At 41.5% G+C, this 22,790-nt stretch overlaps 2 long non-coding RNA genes across 2 annotated transcripts; both read right to left on the reverse strand.

Moving 5' to 3' along the window:
• Positions 1 to 433: 433 nt before the first annotated feature.
• On the reverse strand, positions 434 to 8,560 carry LOC131499538 (uncharacterized). Its single transcript, XR_009255940.1, has 4 exons — positions 8,414 to 8,560; positions 2,245 to 2,264; positions 1,756 to 1,823; positions 434 to 767 (listed from the first exon to the last, which is right to left on the reverse strand). It is a non-coding gene; the product is annotated as an uncharacterized LOC131499538 (long non-coding RNA).
• Positions 8,561 to 21,202: 12,642 nt separating this feature from the next.
• On the reverse strand, positions 21,203 to 22,534 carry LOC131499535 (uncharacterized). The gene is made up of 2 exons (XR_009255938.1): positions 21,729 to 22,534; positions 21,203 to 21,489 (listed from the first exon to the last, which is right to left on the reverse strand). It is a non-coding gene; the product is annotated as an uncharacterized LOC131499535 (long non-coding RNA).
• Between the last annotated feature and the right edge of the window lie 256 nt (positions 22,535 to 22,790).

Raw genomic sequence — 22,790 nt, forward strand, 5'->3', positions numbered from 1 at the left:
ACAATGGTTCCCAAACTTTACTGCATGCCAGAATCACCTGGGGAGCTTTACAAACTCATACTTCATGCCAATTAAATCAGAATGTCTGGGGATGAAAATCAGTATTTTTTAAAACCCCTAGGTGATTCATTGTGCAGCCAAATATGGGAACCATTGGTCTATTATTATCCTTCTTTATAGAAGAAGAAACTAAGACTCACTGTGGCTAAGGGCCCACAGCTAGTAGAAGATCCAGAGCTAAGCTTTCTAAACCCACACAGTAGCCACCAAGTGGAACTTCTTCAGAGCTTCTACAGGGTAGCATGAGAGATTCTTGGGATAGACAAGACTTCTGAGTTCATCTTGCCATTTTACCTGTGACATTGTATTAGGGTTATCCAGAGAAACAGAATCAATAGGATATTTATTTATTTATTTATTTATTATAAAGAATCAGCTCACGTGGTTATGGAGGCTGAAATGTCCCAAAATATTTAGTCAGCAAGCAGGAGGCCTGAGAACCAGGAGGGCAGATGGTGTGAGATACGGTCCAAGTCTGAGTCTGAAGGTAAGAGAAGACACATGTGCCACCTCAGTCAAGTAGAGAGAGAGAATTCTCTCTTATCTGCACTTTTGTTCTATTCATACCTCCAACAGACTGGATGAGACCCACCCACATAGAGGAGGGGAGTCTGTTTTAAGCAGTCTACGAGTCCAACTGTTAATCTGCTCCAGAAACACCTTCACAGACACACCCAGGATGATGTTTAACCAAATATCTGGGGACCCTGTGGCCCAGACAAGTTGAAACATAAAGTTAACCATAAGAAGACACATCTTTATCCAGCCTTGGCTTACACACACTTCTATTGGAGACATTTCTGCCTCTAGGGAAGCCCATTCCATCACTGGAAAACCCTATCAGAAACCCTATTCTTATATTCAGTGGAAATTTTCTCCCCACTAATCTCTGCTCATCAGTCCTATTTTTTTTTTTTAATTTTTTTTTCAACGTTTTTTATTTATTTTTGGGACAGAGAGAGACAAAGCATGAACGGGGGCGGGGCAGAGAGAGAGGGAGACACAGAATCGGAAACAGGCTCCAGGCTCCGAGCCATCAGCCCAGAGCCTGACGCGGGGCTCGAACTCACGGACCGCGAAATCGTGACCTGGCTGAAGTCGGAGGCTTAACCGACTGCGCCACCCAGGCGCCCCAGTCCTATTTATTGAATTTTCTTCAAATTCAATTTTCTTCAAATTACACAAATGTTTATTATTTCCAGAATCTCCATCACCAGAGACATGTGTTCCAGAAAATGATGCCTCACCTTAATCCTACAAAGAGCCATCACTCTTTACAAGGCATGGCCAAATTGGAGTTATTGCTAGTAGGTCCTGACATTCCTAATGAAGATCCTACAGAGTGAACCTTAATTTTTGGCTGTGCAGCATCTATTTGCCCCATTTTAACAGTGCCCTGATTTCCTATATGGAAATGATCTCTCCTCCATTATGGGGAGTCTTGGTGAAAGAGTAAATCAAGGGTCCTACCCTCCACTGACGGAGGCCAGGCCTTTCCCCCTCTCTCCTGGCATAGCTAAGGGGTAGACATGTGGCTTATGCATGGCTTGGCCAACAGGTCCAGAAGTCCTACCAACAAATTACCTTTCATTTAGTTCATCTATATTTGGTTTATGTTGTTTGCAGACAAGAAAACTAAAGTAAGGACCTAGTTCTGGGGTAGAGGGTAAGACAGTTTGGAAGTAGGATATATACCTGTGAAGTAAGAGGGTTTGAAGGCAGATTGTAACAGTCTCCAGGATATGCCAAGGTCCACACTAGGCCTGAAGAAATAGATAGGAACCATTAGCTTCTAGATGTAAAATCCCATCTCCCAAATATTTACAAATCATATATCTGCCTGAAAGACTGAAATCCAGAATATAGAAAGAATACTTGCTACTTAATAAAACAATACAAATTTTTAAATGGGCAAAAGATTTGAATATAAATTTCACCAGAGAAAGTGTACAATAACTAATAAGCACCTGACAAACTACTCAATATCATTAGTCATTAGAAAAATGCAAATTGGAACTATAGTGAGATAGCACATCACACCCACTAGAATGTCTACAATCAAAAAGACAGAAGGTAACAAGTGTTGGGGGGAATGTGGACAAAATAGAATCCTCATGTAATGTTGGTGCAGCCACTTTGGAAAATAGTTTGGCAGTTTCTTAAAAAGTTAAATATAAAACTTACCATACAGCTCAGAAATTCTCCTTCTAGGTATTCACATAAAAGAAATGAAAACATATGGTTACACAAAGACCTGTATCTAAATGTACTTAGAAGCTTTATTCATAACAACCAAAAAATGAAAGCAATCAGTGTAAATAACTTGTGAAATACTACAACATGGATGAAACTCAAAAACATTAAGTGAAAGAAGCCACAGACAAAAGACCACATGCTGTGTTATTCAATTTATATTAAATGCCCAGAAAAAGCAGATCTATAGATAAATAGATTAATGGTTGCCTAGGTTTGAGACAGGGATTGATTGCAAATGAACACAAGAAGTATTTTTGGTTTAATGGAAATGTTCTAATAGTAGATTTTACAACTCTAAATGTGCTAAAAATCTTTGAATTGTACACTTAAAATGGGTTACTTTTATGGTATATAAATTATACATCAGTAGTTGTTTTTTAAATCCCATCTTCCATTTCTGAGAAGGCATTAGAGGAATAGCTGCTTTCTAACCCCTGTATCAGCAGATATTAAATGCAATGTTTCTGGTGTGAAGGACCTGTAAATTCCTAAAACAACAGAACTAAAAATGCTCTTACTGGAAGTATTAGAATTCTCATTGTTTCAAATGACAAAAATACAACTCAAAATGGTGTAGTAAAAAAAAAAAAAAAGTACCAATCGTCTCATATAACTGAAAAGTTCAGGGGCATGTTGTTTTCAGGCAGAGCTGCATCCAGGGGCTCAGTACTTTCTCCATCTCATTATCTCTTTTTCTCTGAATTTAGCTTTCCTCCTATATCAGCTTTTGTATTCCTTTCAAGGGATGGCTCTAGAAAGTTCTCCCAATATAATAATCCCGAAGGAAAAGGAGCTCCCCTTTGCCAATAGTTTCCACAAATATCCAAGGTTGACTTTTACTGACCCAACAAATCACATTTTTATCACTTACTCAATTATCCTAGGAGACATATTCACCCCAACTACATGAACTGAGGGTGAGGAAAATGCAGTTCCCAAAATAAAAGTCAAAGTGTGATTATCAGACGAGGACTGGATGTTTGGCACAGAAAAAAGGAGATGTTCAGTATAAAAATCATCCAGTTAGACCTAAGGCCAATAAAAAGAGAACTGCAAAAGGCAGCAGAGAGGCACAAAGTGTGAGGATCACATGCTTCCCAGTATCCAAGAGACAAAAGCCTGCTTCAGCCTCCAGTGGGCAATGTGGGTCAGCACCATGAAGAGCAGGCTCTCCTACTTAACCCTCTCCCTTCTTGGTGCCCTGGCCTGGGCCACACAGAGCTCGTTGCCAAAACAAAGCTAAATCTCATTCCAGATCCCTTTCTGCTACCTTTTGCAGATTCCTATTCACTCTTCATTTTGTTTCTCAACCATCCTCTGTTGTAAAATGAGTGTCCCCTGATGATTCTCAAAAATAAAGCACTAGGAGGCATGTTGCCAGTTTTCAGGCAAAGTACACTGGACTAGAATTGGTAGTGGCCATGAAATCTGAAAGGAAGGTTGGCCCCAGCCCAGAAGGAGCCCAGAGACCCAGAAAGCAAGAATGGAAGTCAGACATTCACTTCCTTTAGGATTGAAATCAGGCAAGGGACCCACTTTAAGCCCCAACACAGGGAGAGAGGCGTGGGAATGTGGTTCTACTCAGTATTACCACTTCCTCACCACCCACTGACTCAATCCACTAAAATATGACATCCTATCTGGTACTCCACCAAAGAAGTCTCACCAAAATTACCAAAGACCCCCATCTTGCTGAACCAATGAATCTGTGGTTTTCACATTACCTTTCACAGCAGCAGCATTTGACCTTTTGCCCCCTCCCATACACTTAGAGGACCCTCTTCACAGACTCCCATGACACCTTGCTCCCCAGACTTCCTTCTCTCAACTTGATGTCTCATGCTCAGTATGCTGGTAAACCTACTGTTCTCTACTGGACCATTAAATGATGGAATTCCTCAAGACTCAGGCCTAAAATCTTTCTTAAAACACAAATTTAGGGGCGTCTGGGTGGCTCAATTGATTAAGTGTCCGACTCTTGATTTCGGCTTAGGTTGTGATCTCAGTTTGTGGGTTTGAGCCCCATGTTAGGCTCTGTGCTGACAGTGCAGAGCCTACTTGGGATTCTCTCTCTCTCAAAATAAATAAGTAAAATTAAAAAAAAACAAATTTATTAAGACATATAAAAATCCATGAAACAAAATTTTACATTTTTTAGTATATGATTCAATAGCATTAATTACATTCACATTGTTTTACCATCATCACCACAATCTATTTCCAAAGCCTTTTCATCACTCCAAACAGGAACTCTGTAACCATTAAACAACACTTCCCCATTTCCTCCTTCCTCCAGCCTCTGGTAACGTCTCTCTTTTCTGTCTCTATGAAATTGCTTATTTCACCTCAGATAAGTGGAATTATACAAAATTTGTCCTTTTGTGTCTGCCTTATTTCACTTAGCATAATGTTTTCAAGGTTCATTCATGTTGTAACATGTATTGGAACATCTTTCCTTTTTATGACTGAAAAATATCCATTGTATATGTATGCCACATTTGGTTTATCCACTCAATCTCTTAATGGATACTTGAGTTGTTTTCACCTTTCAGCTATTGTAAATAGTGCTGCAATGAACTTTGGCATACAAATATCTGTTGGAGTCCCTACTTTCAATTCCTTTGAGCATACAGCTTATCTTTTTTTATTTTTTTAAATTTTTTAACGTTTATTTATTTTTGAGAGACAGAGAGATAGAACATGAGTATGGGAGGGACAGAGAGAGAGGGAGACACAGAATCCAAAGCAGGCTGGAGCCTGTTTCTGAGCTGGTTCTGAGCTGTCAGCACAGAGCCCAATGCGGGGCTCCAACCCACGAACCACAAGATCATGAGCTGAGCCAAAGTCAAACCCTTAACCGACTGAGCCACCCAGGTGCCCCAAGCGTATAGTTTATCTAAGAGCAGAATTGTGTCATACACTAAGTTTATGTTTAGCTTTTTGAGGAACTGCCATACTGTTTTCCACAGGGGCTGCACCATTTTATATTCCCACTAGCAATGCACAAGAGTTCCAACTTCTCACCAACACCTATGTTCCATGTTTTTCATTATAGCTATACCAATAGGTATGAAGTAGTATCTCATTGTGGTTTTGACCTGCATTTCCATAATGACTAATGATGTTGAACATCTTCTCGTGTGGTTATTGTCCATTTGTATTTCTTCTTTAGAGAAATGCCTGTTGAAGTCCTTTGCCCTTTTTTGAAACTCAGTTGTTCTTTTTTGTTGTTGTTGAATTGTAGGAGTTCTTTATATCTTCTGGATATTTAATCTTTATCAAATATATGGTTACCAAAAATTTTCTCCCATCTTGTAGGTTGTCTTTTTACTTTGATAATGCTTTTTGATACACAAGTTTTAATTTTGATGAATTCCATTTTATCTATTTTTTCTTCTGTTTCTCATGTTCTTGATATCATATATAAGAATCCATTGCCATGTCCAAGGTCATAAAGATCCTAAAACCTTGTTTTCTCTATTTTTTTTCTCTTGCCCCAAGAAATCTCATTCATGCCTCTATATGTACAAATGGCACCAAAATGTCTATCTCCACCCTAGTCGTCTCCTCTGTTGATTGCTTAGACCTGGGCTCAGTTGCTTACTTATCTCCCTACTTGGCAATCTCAATGGCACCTCAAAATTCAGCATGTCCAAGATCAAACTCACGATCTCCCCACCCAGAAAGTTAATTGTCTTTCAGTGTACAGTATCTCATTAAACAGCACCTACATCCTCCATTCAAGGATATAAGCCAAAGTCGAGGAGTCATTCTTTTCATCCCCCTTTTCCTAAACCCCAGTATCCAATCCACCTCCTAATCTCCACTATCACTGTCACCTTCTTGGTCCAAGCTGCTGCCATTTCTCATCTGGACTATACAAATAGCCTTCTAACTAGTCTCCCTACATCCACTCCACACCCACCCCAAATCTATTCTTCACAATACAACCATATCATCTTTATAATGTGCAAGTGTGATATTATTACCTCTGCCTAAAATTCTTCAAAAAAAATTTTTTATGATGCTTTTCAGATACAAACCCAAGTCATTTTGTATTTCTCTCCCCTGGTCCTCCTCCACCAACCTGCTCCTCACACATCAGGCCAATGCACAGACTATACTATCCTCTGTGCCTAGAGTACGGTATCAGTCAGAGTTCTGGTGGAAACAAGTTCAAAAGGGGTAAACTGTCTACGTCAGTTCAGGCTGCTATAACAGAGCCAGAGACTGGGTGTCCTAGAGGTAAGATAAATGCATTTCTCACAGTTCTAGAGGCTGGAAAGTCCAAGATCAAGGCACTGGCAGATTCTGTGTCCAGTCAAGCCCTGTCTCTTTGTTCATAGACTGCTGTCTTTTCTCTATTATCTCATTTGGCAAGAAGGATGAGGGATCATTTCTCTGGGGTCTCTTTTACAAAGGCACAAACTGCATTTTTGAGGGCTCTGCCATCATAACCTAATCACCCCAAAGGCTCCTTCTCCAGGTACCATCACATTAAGGATTAGGTTTCAACATATGAATTTTGGTGGGAAAAAAACATTCAGTCTATAGCAGTAACTTCATAGAGTTTAATGGTGGGGTTTTTTGAAAAGTCACAGGCAAGACTAGGGGAAATACCACACAGAGACTAGCAACAGTGAGAATCACAGCCAGGCCTAAAGTAGAAAGAGTAGCTCCTGGGAACCAGTGAGCTTGAGGTTACAGGCAAAGGGCCTCTCAACAAAAGCAAGATGTCCAGAAAGCAGATGCCAAGTTGAGATTAAGCATGCAAAGATTTTATTAGGGAAAATTTTTATGAGAGAAAATGGGTAGGGAACACAGAAATGCTGGGAGAGCCATCAGACATGATATAAATCTGACCCCAAATGAAGAATAGAGGGAAAGACGGATGGGTAGGAGCATCCTAAACTGTGCAGACTAAAGGAGTTTTGTAAACATTATCAGGGAGCCCTCAAGACAAAATCAGCCAGCAGAGAAGTCCTGTATCTCCCAGGAATGCTTTAGTACCCCACTCCACAGCCACAGACTGGGAACAGCCCATGCAAAACATGGTCTTGGTGCAATGAGGGAGTGGGTTTCAGAGCATAGAAATTAGAGCCCACAGTTAATTATGCATTCTGCAGAGATCTGTCTTGTGGTTGCCACAGAAGCCACAAGTAGAGGAATGCCATCCCAGGCAGGGAGGGAGCCAGAGAAATAAACACCATGACCTCACTCTGCTTCTTCCCACTCATCTCTTCCTCTGGCCCAAACCTGCTGGAAGCAAGAGCCTGGTGAGGCAATCCCTGGAGGTCATCCACCTGAGCACAGAGCAGGATGGACAAAGATAGAAAGTGGATCCTGAGGGGCAAATACGTTACCTAATCATCTCCTACAAATCTCTCTGATTCCAGGTTATATAACACTTCTTCAGGAATTCTTGCCTGGACCCTTGGGCAGGACAAGTTCCACTGTTGATCCAATCTTTTCCTTAATTGCACTTCCTATAACTATAATTTCATATGTGTCCCTGTATGTGTCATATAATCTGATATATGTCCCTGTTTATTCTCTCACCATAAACTGCAAAGGTGCAGGGGCCACTTCTGATATTTCTCACGGTTGTATTCTAAACTTTTCCTACTGTGTCTGGCACAAAGTAGATGCCCAATAAATAGTGTTTGAGTGAAATAATAAACAAATAAGGATTCAGAGCCAAAAGTTCCCCCAAACCTCCAAACATGCTCACCATTTATCCACATGTGGAGAAACTGAGATCTGGAAAAGGAAAGTGGTTGCCCAAGATCACCTAGACCAGTGCTTCTTCCACTACATAGGCAGAAGTACCATGGTTCATTTTTATTTCCAATCTGTTGCAGACTGATACTTTTGTAATACACACAAAAAATGAATTTCTATAAAAATGAAATAACAATGCAAAAACCTACAAAGTACAAACCCATTTCTTTATTATTAGACTTAACAGAAATAAAATTGCTATGTCAAATTTATAATGTTTCTGAAGGTTAACTTAAATTCTATGCTCTTCTCGGGCCAGTAACATCTGACAGACACTGACAGAAACCATCAATGTGGGACCCTGGGTAACCCTTACCCTAGGCTGCATCCCTGGGCAGTAGTTGACCTCCCAGGCCTTCCATGTAGGTGCAGGAGGGACCATCAGCAAGCCAGTTCTTCTCAGCCCTGGTCTCCCTGGAACTGAGTTTGAAGGAACCCAGCAGTCCCAGATGCAGTGCTCCAGGAGCTGTGAGGCACAGAAATGGAATTACAGAGCTGCCATCTGTGTACTGCTGCCTGCCTCTTTCATGCAAATTGCAACCCTCTTTCCCAGATGCAAGTGAGCAAAGGGGCCTCTTCTTGGTCCTGCAGAGACTCTTCTCCAGCCTCCCTTGCCATAGAAATACTGATCTGTTTCCGAGAAAGCAGATGCAGTGATCCCAAACTGGGGTACGAGAGCCTGAGGTGGCCTGACTATACAGACCAAAGTGCTCCTTTCCAATGGGGAGGCCCAGGTCTAGAGAGGGGAAAGCTGCCCACATTTCATGGGAGAGATAGGAGCCAGTGGACCACTCTTGCTTCTCTCTTCTCAGTGGTCCCATTAGCATCCCTGCTGCAACTGCCATGTACCTTCACCTCCAGAGGTTCCCATACTTTCTTTCTGGCTCTCTTCCAATCTATTCTCACAATGAAGCCAAAAGCATGGCCCCATCTGCTCAAACCCTTTTAAAGTCTTCTCATTGCTAATAAAATCAGGTACAATTTCCTCACCATAGCCAGCAAAGCTTGCAAACTTAGATTGATCCACTAAACCCACTAACAAAACCCCACTTAGATGTCTCAAATGGACTTCAAGCTCATTATATCATGTTGAACTTGAGCATCTTTATAAGCCTGTCCTCTCCAGAGTTCCTCATCTTACCAAGATCACCACCTTTCACATAGCTACAGAATCCAGAATCAAGGAGTTACTTCTGATACCTCCTTTTCCCTCACCCTCTGTAGCCAAATCAGTGCCAAATGGCTTTTCCTCCTATGTATATTTCAAGCCCATCCACCTCTCTCCATCCCTGCCCCACCAGTCTAATCTCTGTACTGTCACCTATAGCTAATGACTGTGTTAACCTCCTATTCAGAACCACACATCCACTTGGGCTCTGCTCTATCCTTTTTCCTTGTGGCAGCCAAACTACAGGTCTAGTCATATTCCCTCTGCTCTAAGCCTTTCAGAGTTAGGTCTCACAAGCAGGTTCAGCATCCTCACCATGGCCAGCCAGACCCTGTGCATGCTACTTCCTGCCTCCTCCAGCCTATTTCCACTCACTTTTTTCAGGTGCTCAAACATCACACTCTCCCCCATCTCAGAGCCTCTGTGCATGCTATTCCCTCTGCCTGATGTGCTACTTTCCCTGTCCTCTCCCTTCAGCCCCAGTAAATGCCTGCTCCATCTGTAGGTCTGGACTAGAATAAAACTTTGACAAGGTAAAATTCCTAGCATATGCATTCCTAACAAAGACAGATGGCCTTACTCTTGATTTCACTGCAGATAAGGAGCCACCTGCCCACACACTTCCCTCCCCGCCACCTCTCAGACACCCCCCACGCAGAAGCAAAACTCCTCAGTGCAAATACCCACCTCCAAGGGGCTCCTGGCAGGCCATGGCTCTGACCCTTGGCATAGCAGATGAGGGCAGAGCCTACGCCCATGTTATCAGCCTAGGGAGGTGACACAGGGATTGTGCTCCCAGCTGTCACACACTGCAGACCCAAGCTCTGAGAACAGGAGTTTAAAATCCCCACATCTCACTGCTGAGACACTACCTCAGAGATGATATCATCCACCTACCTCATCATGGTCAGATAGTATTTGGAGCCCAGCAGGAAGCACGGGCTCATCCAAGGTCATTTTGTCAAATAGGAAGCAAATCTCTCTGCTCCCACTTCAGTGATCTTCTCATATCAACAAGGAAGCACAACAATGAGAAGATATGCCATCAAGAGGCTTCACAAGAAGTGCATACAACAAAGGAGATGAAGCAGAAAAACATGGGACTGGCTCTTGAACTCACTTGAGACAGCCCCGTAGACTATGAGAAATAGCTGGATGAGACTTTGTGGTGGATAAAAGGGGGAAGGTGACTACAGAAGGTGCTTCCCCATGCTGGTAGGGACAAGAAATGGTGAAAAACTAATAATTATTACCATTCGTAGGACCTCTCCCAGTCCACAGTTGAGTAAGGCCTAGGAAAACCCAGTTTCCATTTTAATAACAGCAACTTGTATGCAGGACTCTCATAAAGAGAATATGCAGGACTCTGAGACAAAATTGGAAATGTCTTTTAAGATACTTTTGGCTATTTCAGGTTTGGCAAGGAACGCTCAACTACAAATGCCTGAAACAAAAAAGGACATTTATTCACCCATTTTCCGAAAAATCTGGAAGAAGTTCAAGAGTTGGTTCAGTGGCTCAACTAGGTCATTAAGGTCCAGGCTCTCTTCATCTTTTCATCCTGCTGTCCTCACCAAGATGATGATGTTCCCCCTCATGGTTGCAAAGACAGCCAAAATATCTTCAAGGAATCACATCACCACACAGAGAATTTCTCCTCCCTTACACCTCTATTATCTTGGATTGGATTAAGTTCTTTCCTAGGAGCATCCATTCTCCCCAGGAAACTTCCCTTGGGAAGTCATTGCCCAGATCAGGTCACATACCCATGTTGCAAAGGACATCTAGAAAGCAGCCTCTGGATGTTTCCATCTATAATAGTGGAAGTGAGCTCTGGTGAGTAAAAAAGAATGGGGAGTGGGCTCTTTGGATAATCAACTGACAAGTTCTGCACCACTGGACTAAAGCAAGAACAATCTCACTGCTACGTCATGCCTGGATTCAGAAATTTGCTAGAAAGAACTGATTATCCCCTGACAAGGACTTTCCCAAAGATCAGTGAGTTGAAGACAGCCTTGACCTTGTGGGTTGACTCACCCCATGAGCAACCAGACATCTGTTCAAGATTTTCATCCTCCTCTAGCCCTCCTGCTGCTCATGGGGCTGTTTATGTCAAGTTTGTTAAAAGCAGTCTGTCCAAGACTGCGCAAAAAGATGAATAAGCCTCCTTATGTAAAGGACCAACCAATCAGTCATCAGTTTTTCCTTAACACGCACATAGAAAAAAATCCTCACCTTCACCTTAAAGCATAGCATCAAGGAGGCACAATGACCACAGTGAACTGGATGTGATGACATATGTGTTCCAGGTCCACATCCACTAGGGATCGATTCTGTAACTTCAAGCAGATTCCTCCACCTCTCTAAGCCTCCTTTCCTTCACTTAGAAAATGAATTTCATAATCCATTCCCTTATTTTACTGAGATTATACAAATTCATGTATATGTAAAAGCTTTGTGAAGCAAAAAGTATTGATCAGTCATTCAACAAATAATAAGTACCTATTATGTGCCAGGTACAACACAGTGATGAATGTCCTTGTTCTGATGGAGCTCTCATTTTAGGTGGGGAAAACCACAATTAAACAACTGAACCAATAAAGAATGTACATCTGGGAAGATACTTGCAAATTATATGTCCAATAAATGGTTAATATCCAAAATTACAAAGAAATTATACAACTCAACACCCAGAAAACAAGTAATCCATTTAAAAATGGGCAGAAGACATGAAGAGACACTTTTCCAAAGAAGACACCCACATGGCCAACAGACAAATGAAAAGATGCTCAACATAATTCATCATTTGCATTCAAAGAAATGCAAATCAAAACTACAATGAGATGTCACCTCACACCTGTCAGAATGGCTAAAATAAAAAAAAAAACAAACAAGAAACAAGTGTTGGGATGTGGAAAAAAAAGAACACTCTTGCACCGTTAGTGGGAATGCAAACTGGTGCAGCCACTGTGGAAAACAGGATGGAGGTTCCTCAAAAAATTTAAAATAGAACTACCCTATGATCCATTAATCACACTAGTGGGTATTTACCCAAAGAATACAAAAACACCAATTCAAAGGGGTATACACACCCTGATGTTTATAGCAGCATTATCTACACTAGCCAAATTATCAAATGAGCCCAAGCATCCATCAACAGATGAATAAAGAAGATGTGAGATGTATAGATGTATATATAATTTGTATATATAATTTCCCATATATATATATATATATATATATAATTTCCCATATATATATGGGAAATTTTTTAGCCATAAAAAAGAATAAAATCTTGCCATTTGCAACAACATGGATGGAGCTAAAGAGTATAATGTTAAGTGAAATAAATCAGTCAGAGACAGGCAAATACCATATGATTTCACTCATGTGGAATTTAAGAAACAAAACAAACTAGCAAAGGGGAAAAAAAGAGAGAAATCAAGAAAGAGATCTTTAATTATAGAGAACAAACTGCTGGTTACCAGGAGCAGTTTGGAGAGGCGGGTGAGTGAAAGAGATGATGGGGATTAAGGAAGGCACTTGTCATGATGAGCACCAAGTGATGTATGAAATTATTGAATCACTATATTGTATACCTGAAACTAATGTAACACTGTATAACTATATTGGAAATAAAAATTTTTAAATACCCTACTAACAATCAAAAAAAAAAAAGAAAAGAATGTATATCCAGGTAGTTATAAAGACTATAAAAAATAAGTTCTGTGATGTTAGAAAGTGACTAGGTGACAGAGAAAGAGTTGGGCCTTCAACATTTGGCTTAAGACCTAAAAGAGGGGCGCCTGGGTGGCGCAGTCGGTTAAGCGTCCGACTTCAGCCAGGTCACGATCTCACGGTCCGTGAGTTCGAGCCCCGCGTCAGGCTCTGGGCTGATGGCTCAGAGCCTGGAGCCTGTTTCCGATTCTGTGTCTCCCTCTCTCTCTGTCCCTCCCCGGTTCATGCTCTGTCTCTCTCTGTCCCAAAAATAAATAAACGTTGAAAAAAAAAATTTAAAAAAAAAAAAAAAAACCTAAAAGATTTGAAGAGCCAACCATGAACTGATGGGGCAGGGCAGGACAGTACTCCAGGGAGCAGGACAGCAGTTGTGCAAGTTGAGAAGGAGAGCAGTGAGCACAAGGCATAGAAAGAGGAGGTCAGAGGCAGGCAGGCCCAGGGTCATGCACGTTAAGGCCTAGCCTTCAAACTTTGGGTCACAATCAGTGGAATCATGAAGGGCTTTTCAGCTTCTTTATAGTTTTCTGTGCTTTCTCTTACTTATAATAAGCATATTTAACTTTTATAGTCATAAAAATAAGTTTAAACACTGGAAACTGATGCCCACAGAAACCTAGAGGAGCTGGGAAGTCATGAAGAAAAAGGAATTGTTCAGGAAAAGCCCTCTGCCTTTCCTCCAGCCTGGCCCACTTAAGGCTCTGCAGGCACCATCAGCCCCTCCCCACTCCCCTGCCCTTGCTTCTTGCTCATCTCCCTCCCTCTCTCCCTTCCACATCTCCTTCTCTCCCTTCCCTTACTTTTCCTTTCTCTCTTCCCTTCTTTCTTCTGATCTTCCTTCCTTGCTTCCTTCCTTCCTTTCTTCCCTCCCTCCCTTCTTTCCTTTATCCATCAGTAGGATTGTCTTTTCCATCAAATGGAAAGCCAAAAGTCCTTCCTTTACAGATAAGAATTCATGAACCCTACCAACTTTAGCCAGTGGTTAGATGAAGGCATCCAATTCAGTTCCATCTGTGTTTACTAAGTATGGCCCTAATGTGTGTCTTCTATCCACCTCCCAAAATAAGAAGTTATCTTTCATATTCCCAGAACCCTCATTTCCTGGTGAGAGAAGGAAAGGAATTGGCTAGAACCAGTGTTCAGGGAACAAGGCAGAGGTTGGACTGACAGCCCCTTTCTTCCTGACTCTAAATCTAATTATGGATCTCAAACTCACAGGCCTAAGTCCCTGGCAAATATCATCAGTCAGCAAAGGCCTGCATAAGTGGTGAGGACTGTGGAAATTCTCACTGTTTAGTGAGAATATTTATTAATTCATATCCCTTCTTCTGATAAGAGTCAAAGCAGAAAATGTATGAAAGATGGAAAGAAGTAGATCTTGATAGTGTGTTGGAACCCCTGGATCCATCCCTGCCTAGACCTAAAATCCCCCTGGATATTTATGAATATTTCACTTATGCAAATACACAAATTCCTGTTTTGCTTTAGCTGTGTCAGGGTGGGTTTCTGCCTCCTGGAAGTGAGAGGGCCTGGGCTGATACCTACAGATGCAGTGCTCTGTCCTTCACAATACACTTTCACCTCCATTAATATATCTGAGCACTAGAATGCCCCTGTGATAGGGACACTATTACCACCCTCATTTTATGGACAAACTAAACAGCCTGAGGCACAGTCTGGTCCAGTGACTGGTATAACTCCCAACCCAGTGCTCCAAGTCCTTGTACCTCTCTGATAATAACTTCTCTACCAATGCCATGCTAGCCAAGAAGTGACTTACCCCCAAATCCAATTCTTTCACCAAGTTTGTCTAGGGCAGTATGTGAATTGGGTCTATTTTCTAAAACAGATCACCTTGCCCTGATATGTGGTACATTGGATAAATGGGTAATTATGTACCCACATAATGAATAATATTAATGGGGAAAACTAGAGGAATGTTTTTTTAAAGCAGAGACCATTCTCTATTTACTTTTAATATAATGGGTTCCTGGAAACAAATTTGTAGAAATTGGGACAGCTGACACAGCACCACACACAAATGAGAAAGGCTTCCAGAAAAATGACAGATGGAAATGGTAGAATCCTTAGAGCCATATTCATTTGTCACAAGAACAAATAGGACAGTTTCTCAGAGTGTATTATACAGACCATTAATCTCTTGGGATATTAGGGCAAGGTGGGAAGGGTTTTGATATCAAAAAACAATGAGACAGCTGCATTCACAACCTCTTTTGAAAGGATTTACTGACAAATCCTGAAGTAAGAAAAATATTTCACATAGTGTTTTCCAAACTTATTTTACCAGGAACATCTATGAATAAAACCATCTGGCTACAAACAACAGAAATAAACAATGGCCAGCTTGAGGGGGAAAAAAAGGGAATTTATTGGAAGACTATAGGATAGCTTGTAGAATTACAAGGTCTTTGGTTTTTTCTTAATAATTTGTCTCAGCAAGCTTTCCATGTCAGTACACTATGACACATATATTCACCTCATTCTTTCAGATTGCTCCATGGTATTTCATTGTATGGATTAGTATCAGTATCTATTGCTACAAAACAAACCACCCCAAAACCTAGTAGTTTAAAAAGACCAGCTGCACAATTCTTCTGGTTTGATCCAGTTTTATTTCTGATGAGTTTTCTCATGCATCTGTGGTTAGCAGGCAGATCTTTTACAGGCTGGATGGTCTAGGATGGCCTCATCCATATTCTGGAGGGAGGCAGCCAGTGTGCCTGGGTTCTCCACATGGCCTCTCACCCACCAGAAGGCTGGCTCAGGTTCATTCACACAGCAGTGTCAGGGTCCCAAGTGCAGCAAGAGAACAGGCTACAATATACAAGCACCTATCAAGCCTCTGAGTGCGTCATGTGTACAGTCCCATTAGCCAAGAGAAGTTACATTGCTAAACTAGATTCAAAGAATGGAGAAATAGATTCCCTCTTTTGTCAGGGCCATTGGCAACATTTAAGGGCATAGATGCATTATTTATTCACTTCTTTTTTTAATTTTTTTATGTTTATTTATTTTTGAGAGAGAGAGAGAGAGAGAGAGAGAGAGAGAACACAAGCAGGGGAGGAGCAGAGAAAGAGGGAGACAAAGCAGGCTCCAGGCTCCAGGCTCCAAGCTGTCAGCACAAAGCCCAACGCAGGGGTCAAACTCACAAACGGTGAGATCATGACTTGAGCCAAAGTCGGATACTTAACTGGCTGAGCCACCAGGCACCCCTATTTATTCATTTCTATATCGATGGACATTTAGGTCTCTTCCAACACTTGATCATTACAAGAAGTGTTGCAACAGACATCTTTTTGCATACATCTTTATACATGTGTGATTATTTTTGATAGATTCTAGAAGTGAAATTCCTGGGTTAAAAAGTACAAGAATTTTTCCCTTTGACACTAATTTATACTGCCACCCATAAGTGAGTGCCCATTTTCATGCATATTTGTCAATCACAGCTATTATCAACCATTTTAAATGATTACAATCATCATGGGCTATAAAAGCTGTCTTGTTCTCATTTGCATTTAATTTGATTGCTAGTGATGGTGACATCATTTTGTATGCTTATAAGTCATGTGTAGGTCTCCTTTAAATAACTTACTCATATTCTTTGGACATTTGTGTTTCTTTCCTATTGATTTGTAAAAGTGCTCTATATATTCTAGATATTAATTCTTTGAAAAATATTTTTATGACTGTGATTATCATCTGTCATTTTATAGAAGTTTTGAACTATACAGTTTTGACTAAGGTCAAATTTGTCCATTTGTTTCTTTATAGCTTCTGGATAGGTCTTCCCCATCTCAAGATGATTTTTTTTTAAGTATTTTAAAGTTTTGTTCATTTTTACATTTAGTTTCTTAATTCATCTGGAATATTTTTCTCCCTTGTATAAGATTCAGGATTTCACATTATTTTTCCTAAATTTCAGCCCTTTGTTTAAAACAAATGTGTTATATGATCCTTTTTCACTAAGAAATGTCATCTTGATCATAAACTACATTCCAGGGGCGCCTGGCTCAGTCAGTTAAGCGTCCGACTTTGGCTCAGGTCATGATCTCGTGGTCCGTGGGTTCGAGCCCCGCGTCGGGTTCCGTGCTGACAGCTCAGAGCCTGGAGCCTGTTTCAGATTCTGTGTCTCCCTCTCTCTGACCCTCCCCCGTTCATGCTCTGTCTCTCTCTGTCTCAAAAATAAATAAACGTTAAAAAAATTAAAAAAAAATAATAATAAATAAACTACATTCCATATATACATGCTTCTGAATTCTGCATTTTTGCATTATATTCTTTTATTCTTGAACCATCTTTTCTTTTTTCTTAAAGTTTATTTACTTGGGGCGGGGTAGGAGCAGAGAGAGAAAGGGAGAGAGAGAATCCCAAGCAGGCTCCACATTGTCAGCGCAGAGTCCTGCAGGGGGCTCAACCCTCAAACTGTGAAATCATGACCTGAGCCAAAATCAGGTCAGTCGCTTAACTGACTGAGGCACCAAGGTGCCCCATGATTCCTGAACCATCTTAATCACTATAGGGTTGTAATATTTTAATATGCACTAGGACAATTTTCTTCTATCTTTTTTTAAAAATGTCTTGGCTATTTTTGTGCATTTTTCTTCCCATGTAAACTTTGCTCAACTAACTTGTTGGGATTTAGTTGGGATTGAAATAAATTTATAGATTAATTGAAGAATATATATTTACACTGTTGGGTCTTAAAAATGAGGAAACATTTGTCTCTACCTTTATTTGGTGGTTTTTCTAAGTCTTTCAATAAAGTTAACATTTTTCTTCACACTATTGCACAATTACTTGTTAGGTTTATTCATAAGTATTTGTGGCTTGTGTTGCCATGGCAAATGGGATTTTTTTTGCAACAAAATTCTAAATGGTTATTGCTAGTGTATAACAGAGCTATTGATTTCCATTCATATAGTTGAATCCATCCACTCTACTGAGCTCATATTACTATTAATAGATTTTTAAATGAATCACTTGGATTTTCTGGGTCTACAAAAAGAATTTTGTGTTTTATCCTGTAATAAAATTTAAATAAGAAACAGTAATAATGCAGGAGAGGGGAGTATAAATTTCAGTTGCCCCTGGGGTAGGGATGGTTTTTGATCCATAAATGGCTTGATAATCTTTTTGAGCAAGAAGTATTGGCAGAAACCTAGAAAGTGGAAAGAGATAGCTAGTCTGATAATCATGAGAAAAGGGAAAATATATTTTGCTCTCAGAAAAGGGAGTATAGAGAGGGGAGCCAGGGAGACAGTGTGATGTTGGGACACTGTGGGAGCGAAGAAGTCCAAAAACATCCTGGTGGAGGTAGCTGACAGAGATTTTCAGAACAGGAAGTCCTAATGTTCCATTTGAAGCTGCTAAGATTATATTTATGAGACATAAACTCCTCCTGGGTCTCCTCCCCAAATCTTGAGGGATGGGGCATTGGGGAAATCAAGAAAGGAGGTGAGTTTCATTTTGAGTTGATATGACCCATAAGAGAGATGGCACAGATGTGAGACAACCTCATCAAGAAAAAGGTGAGTTCCAAGCCAGATATGAGTGACCCTTGGAACAAAAGCCTTCTGTGGATTTGCAGGAACATTGGGGAAGTTTTAGACTCCTCCAGGTGTGCTAGGATTCAAGACATCTTATCTCTAACTCAAGAGTCCTAGAGACCTCAGCTAACATCTTGGCTATAAGAGCTACCATTTATGTCATACTTGCTGTGTGCCATGCAATATGTGCCCATTGTCCAATAATCTTTATAACAATGCTACCAGTTACTATTATTGCCATTTGACAGCTGATCAAATGAGACTTAGGGGTTCTAAACTTTGCTTGGGGTCTTCTAACAAGTAAGTGGTAGAGCCATGATTTAAACTCAAGTCTGGTTACTAAAGCCATGATTTCACTCCACTCCCAAGAAAGCACATGTAAGTAGGAACTGGTTTGAAGGCTGAGATGGTGGACAGAGCTGTGCGGGAGCCCAGGGAATGAAGACAGCTCTGCCCCCATGTCAGGTTTCCTCCTCTGCTCTGATTCTACATGCAACAGCCCCACACAGCCTGGCAGGCAAGTAAAGTCAGCTCCTTTCACATCGCAAAGCCCAGATACCAAAATAACAATAGCAATAATAAAAATAATTTTACTTCCACTTCAAAAAAGAGCCAATGATTTCCTTTTCTTTTTTGTGCCAGATTTGGTTTCTAGTTACACCTCTTCGGGGTGTGATTCATCCTGAGATAAAACTCCGGTCCAGTTGTAAGCCTGTGGAACCAAATTAATTTGTGCTTCCAAATTACCATGGTGGGACAGGCATAGAATTGACTTTCCTATTCCAAAAGGGAGACATCAGAAAGAAAGGGGTGACAGATTCCAAGCAAGACCAGAGCCTAGCAAGGCAAATTCGTTGGATCTTAATGTTTGCTATGGACTGAATGTTCATGTGTCCTCCAACCCCCATGCCAAAGTGTATATGTTAAAAGACTAATTCCCAGTGTAATAGCATTTAGAAGTGAGGCATTTGGGAGGGAACTATGGTTATATTAGGTCTTAAAGAATTAATGCCCTTATAAAAGAAGAAGAGACACAATATCTTTCTACTCGAAGATATGAGAAGATGGTCATCTGCAAACCAGGAAGTATGTCCTCACCAGATCTGCCAGCAGCTTGATGTTGTTCTTCCCAGCCTCTGGAACTGTCAGAAATATTTGTTGTTGAAGCCACCCAGTCTATGGTATTCTGTTTCGGCAGGCCAAACTGATGAATCCAAGGCTCAAGAACGATTCTCTGCCTGGATACCCTACCTTCCAGGACCACTGGGGCAGCAGTGTCAACCCTAAGGCTCTTTGCATGAGTCCCAGCCCCTGAGGCACTGTGAAGGTATAGCCTGGCCCTCTGAAACAAATGTAGCACACATACACAACAAACAGGGATTAACTCTTTAGCATGGTCCCCTAGCTACCCAACACCTGAAGGAGAGGGAGAAGTATATGCCTGCTAGACCCCATTCTCCTGTCTTCTTACAGACAGACAACAGTTGTACTACCTGCATCTTCTACATGACCTGCCATCACTTTTCCTATTTAAACTGGCCTAGATGGATTCTCAGCCCCTGGTTGGTGGGAGAGGGGCCCATCAATCTGCTCCAAGTGTCATTTCCACCAGGCCCAAAGTATCTTTTCAGCAAATGAAGAGGCAATTAGTAGACAAGAAAGGAGATAAATGCTGGCTTGTTTCTTCCTTCCTCAATCATCAGAGTTGTTTCCTGCCTCAAACATCATTGCCGCCACGAGAGGGACAGTCATCTCTCGGCTGGCCATGTCTGTCAACATCAGTCTGGAACCAGCTCTGCTCAACCATAACTCCCTGGATGTCCCCAACTAAGTATCTTCCCATTCTGGCCCATGTTCCCATGTGTAAAATGAGTGGATTCAACTAGATTAACCAGATGACTGTTTCTCAAATGCAGGCTGACAGCCAGTTGAGGATGTAGTGGGTCAAGACCAGCATTTAAAAACTAATAATAAAACATAGGGTAGAACCAAAAATATCAGAATACATCATACTAAGGGCAGTCACTGTTTTTGTTTTACTTTTTCCTCACCAATATGTGTGTACATGCACATGTGTGCAGTATGTGTATACATTGGGTTATAATGTAAACAGTATATTCTAGGTGGGTTGTGGTTCAAAAAGCTTGAGAGTCATTGCACAAATAATCCCCAAGGGCCCATCCCTGCTCTCTGGCCCAAGAATTTGTATCCGTGACATTGGGTCACTTTTCCCACCACCAGAACAAACTGGTCTGCAGGAGGCAAATAACAGGACAGATAAAGCAGCTGCCATCTGCATAATTTATACACATCCCCTCTTTACACATACCCCTCCCCATGCCCACACGCCCCAAACCACAGAGAGGAGCTTCCTGACAGATTCTGCCCCAACCCCGGTGATAAAAGTGTTAAGGTACAGTCTTCCAACCTCTTCCCCCTCTCTAAGAGGCCATTACTCCCAGTCCTAGTAGTCCTGACAGGTAGTCCACTCTGAGCCAATTCGCCAGAGGGAAGGACTGTCTACGCTGGAGAAACAAAGGGGCTAAGGTGAGAGGGAGCTCTAGGAAGCCAAACTAAGACCCCACACAATCACTACCTACTGTCAACCTTGAAAATAAAAACAACCAGTTACTTTACCAGCAAAATGGGTTTATTCAGAAATGGCAGAGGAATTGCAATTTGGACATGCAAGCCAAAGCAAAATCATAGGCTAGTCCAGAGAACAAAGGAAAGGAACATTATAGGGGAAAGGGAAGTTGGGAGGGGCAGCTTTGGATAAAAGTCCATTAGAGGAAACTGAGAAGGGTGATTACAGTTTCTCATTGGCTAAGTTGTGGCAGTTTCTCATTGGCTGGTCTGCTGTTGAACAAGGAGCAAAATCTTCCTCCTGCTTGCTAAGGTAATAAAGTAGGTTTCTTCCTGTTGGAAAATGCAAGGTATGGATCTTTCTGTTGGGATCTGCAATTGTCCTAGAGTTGATAAGGGGTGAGATCTCCCCTTCTGGCCTCCTGCCTCAATTTTATTTTTTTTAATTAATTAATTAATTAAGAGAGAGACAGAGAGAGAGTGAGCAAGGGAGGGGGAGAGAGAGAGGGAGAGAGAATCCCAAGCAGGTACCACACTGTCAGCACAAAGCCTGATGTGGGGCTCACACAAACCTGAGCTGAAATCAAGATGCTTAACAGGTGTCCCTTGTCCTCCTGCCTCTATTGTAATTGAAGTTTCCTGTATTCAGTGTCACACCACTGTGAAAAAAATTTTTTAAATGGCTTTTTCAATGGTAAATTAGAACAACTTTTCTACCAACCTGGCAACCTGGCAACATGTTGTAAAATAATATTTTATACTATTGCATTCCTTTTGTCCCAGCAATTCTGTTTCCATTAATTTCCCTTGGGGAAATTATGTAGATAAGTGAACAAAGATACACAAGCAAAATCAAACAAAACAGAAACAATTGATAGTTGTCTATCAACAAATTGAGGAAATATGCTCATCCATATAATGGAAAAATGATATCATTAAAGATAATAATGGTTACCTGTATTCCGTATGGATGTGGGGAAATGTCCAGATTTATTATTTCATGGGGAGAAAAAGCAGATTATAAATCAAAATAGCCAAACCCCATTCCACCCCCCACCCCAAATCTATGCGTTTTGGGTTTTTTGCATGTTTGTTTTGTCTGTCTAGTTCTGTGGAGGAGGGAAGAGTTGGGGGTTAAAAAAAGGGGGGGGGCATGAAGCCTGGAAGGATTTAAACCCAAATGTTCAAAGTGGGTATCTCAGGGAGGAGATAACGGTAAAAATTTTACTTCCACTTGATGCCCTTCTGTATTGCTTGTTTTATAAGTGCACATACTACTTTTACGATAAAACATAATGAAACAAAACTATTCCTGTTCGGGAAAATAGTAGTAACAACTTGCTTGGAAGACTCAACCTCCCTGCATTCGCCGAGGGGAGCTAGAACGCGGCGCAGCGCGAACCCTCCACCTCCCCCCGCCCCCCGCCCCGCAGGGTCCCCTGCCCCCACTGCCAGCGGTCCCCGACTCCTCCCACCCCAGTCCCCTGGCAACTCCCCGCTCTCAGCTGCTCCCCAGCCAGCCGGCTGTCCCCAACCAGGCACCCCGACCCCGGCCCCGCCCCAGGTGTTCCGGACCCAGCCCACTGGTGGTCCCTACCCTACAGGCCAGGGGCCCGGTCCCCAGCGTCTCAGCC

The sequence above is a fragment of the Neofelis nebulosa genome, chromosome 17, assembly GCF_028018385.1.
Source record: "Neofelis nebulosa isolate mNeoNeb1 chromosome 17, mNeoNeb1.pri, whole genome shotgun sequence".
NCBI classification, from domain to species: domain Eukaryota; kingdom Metazoa; phylum Chordata; class Mammalia; order Carnivora; family Felidae; genus Neofelis; species Neofelis nebulosa.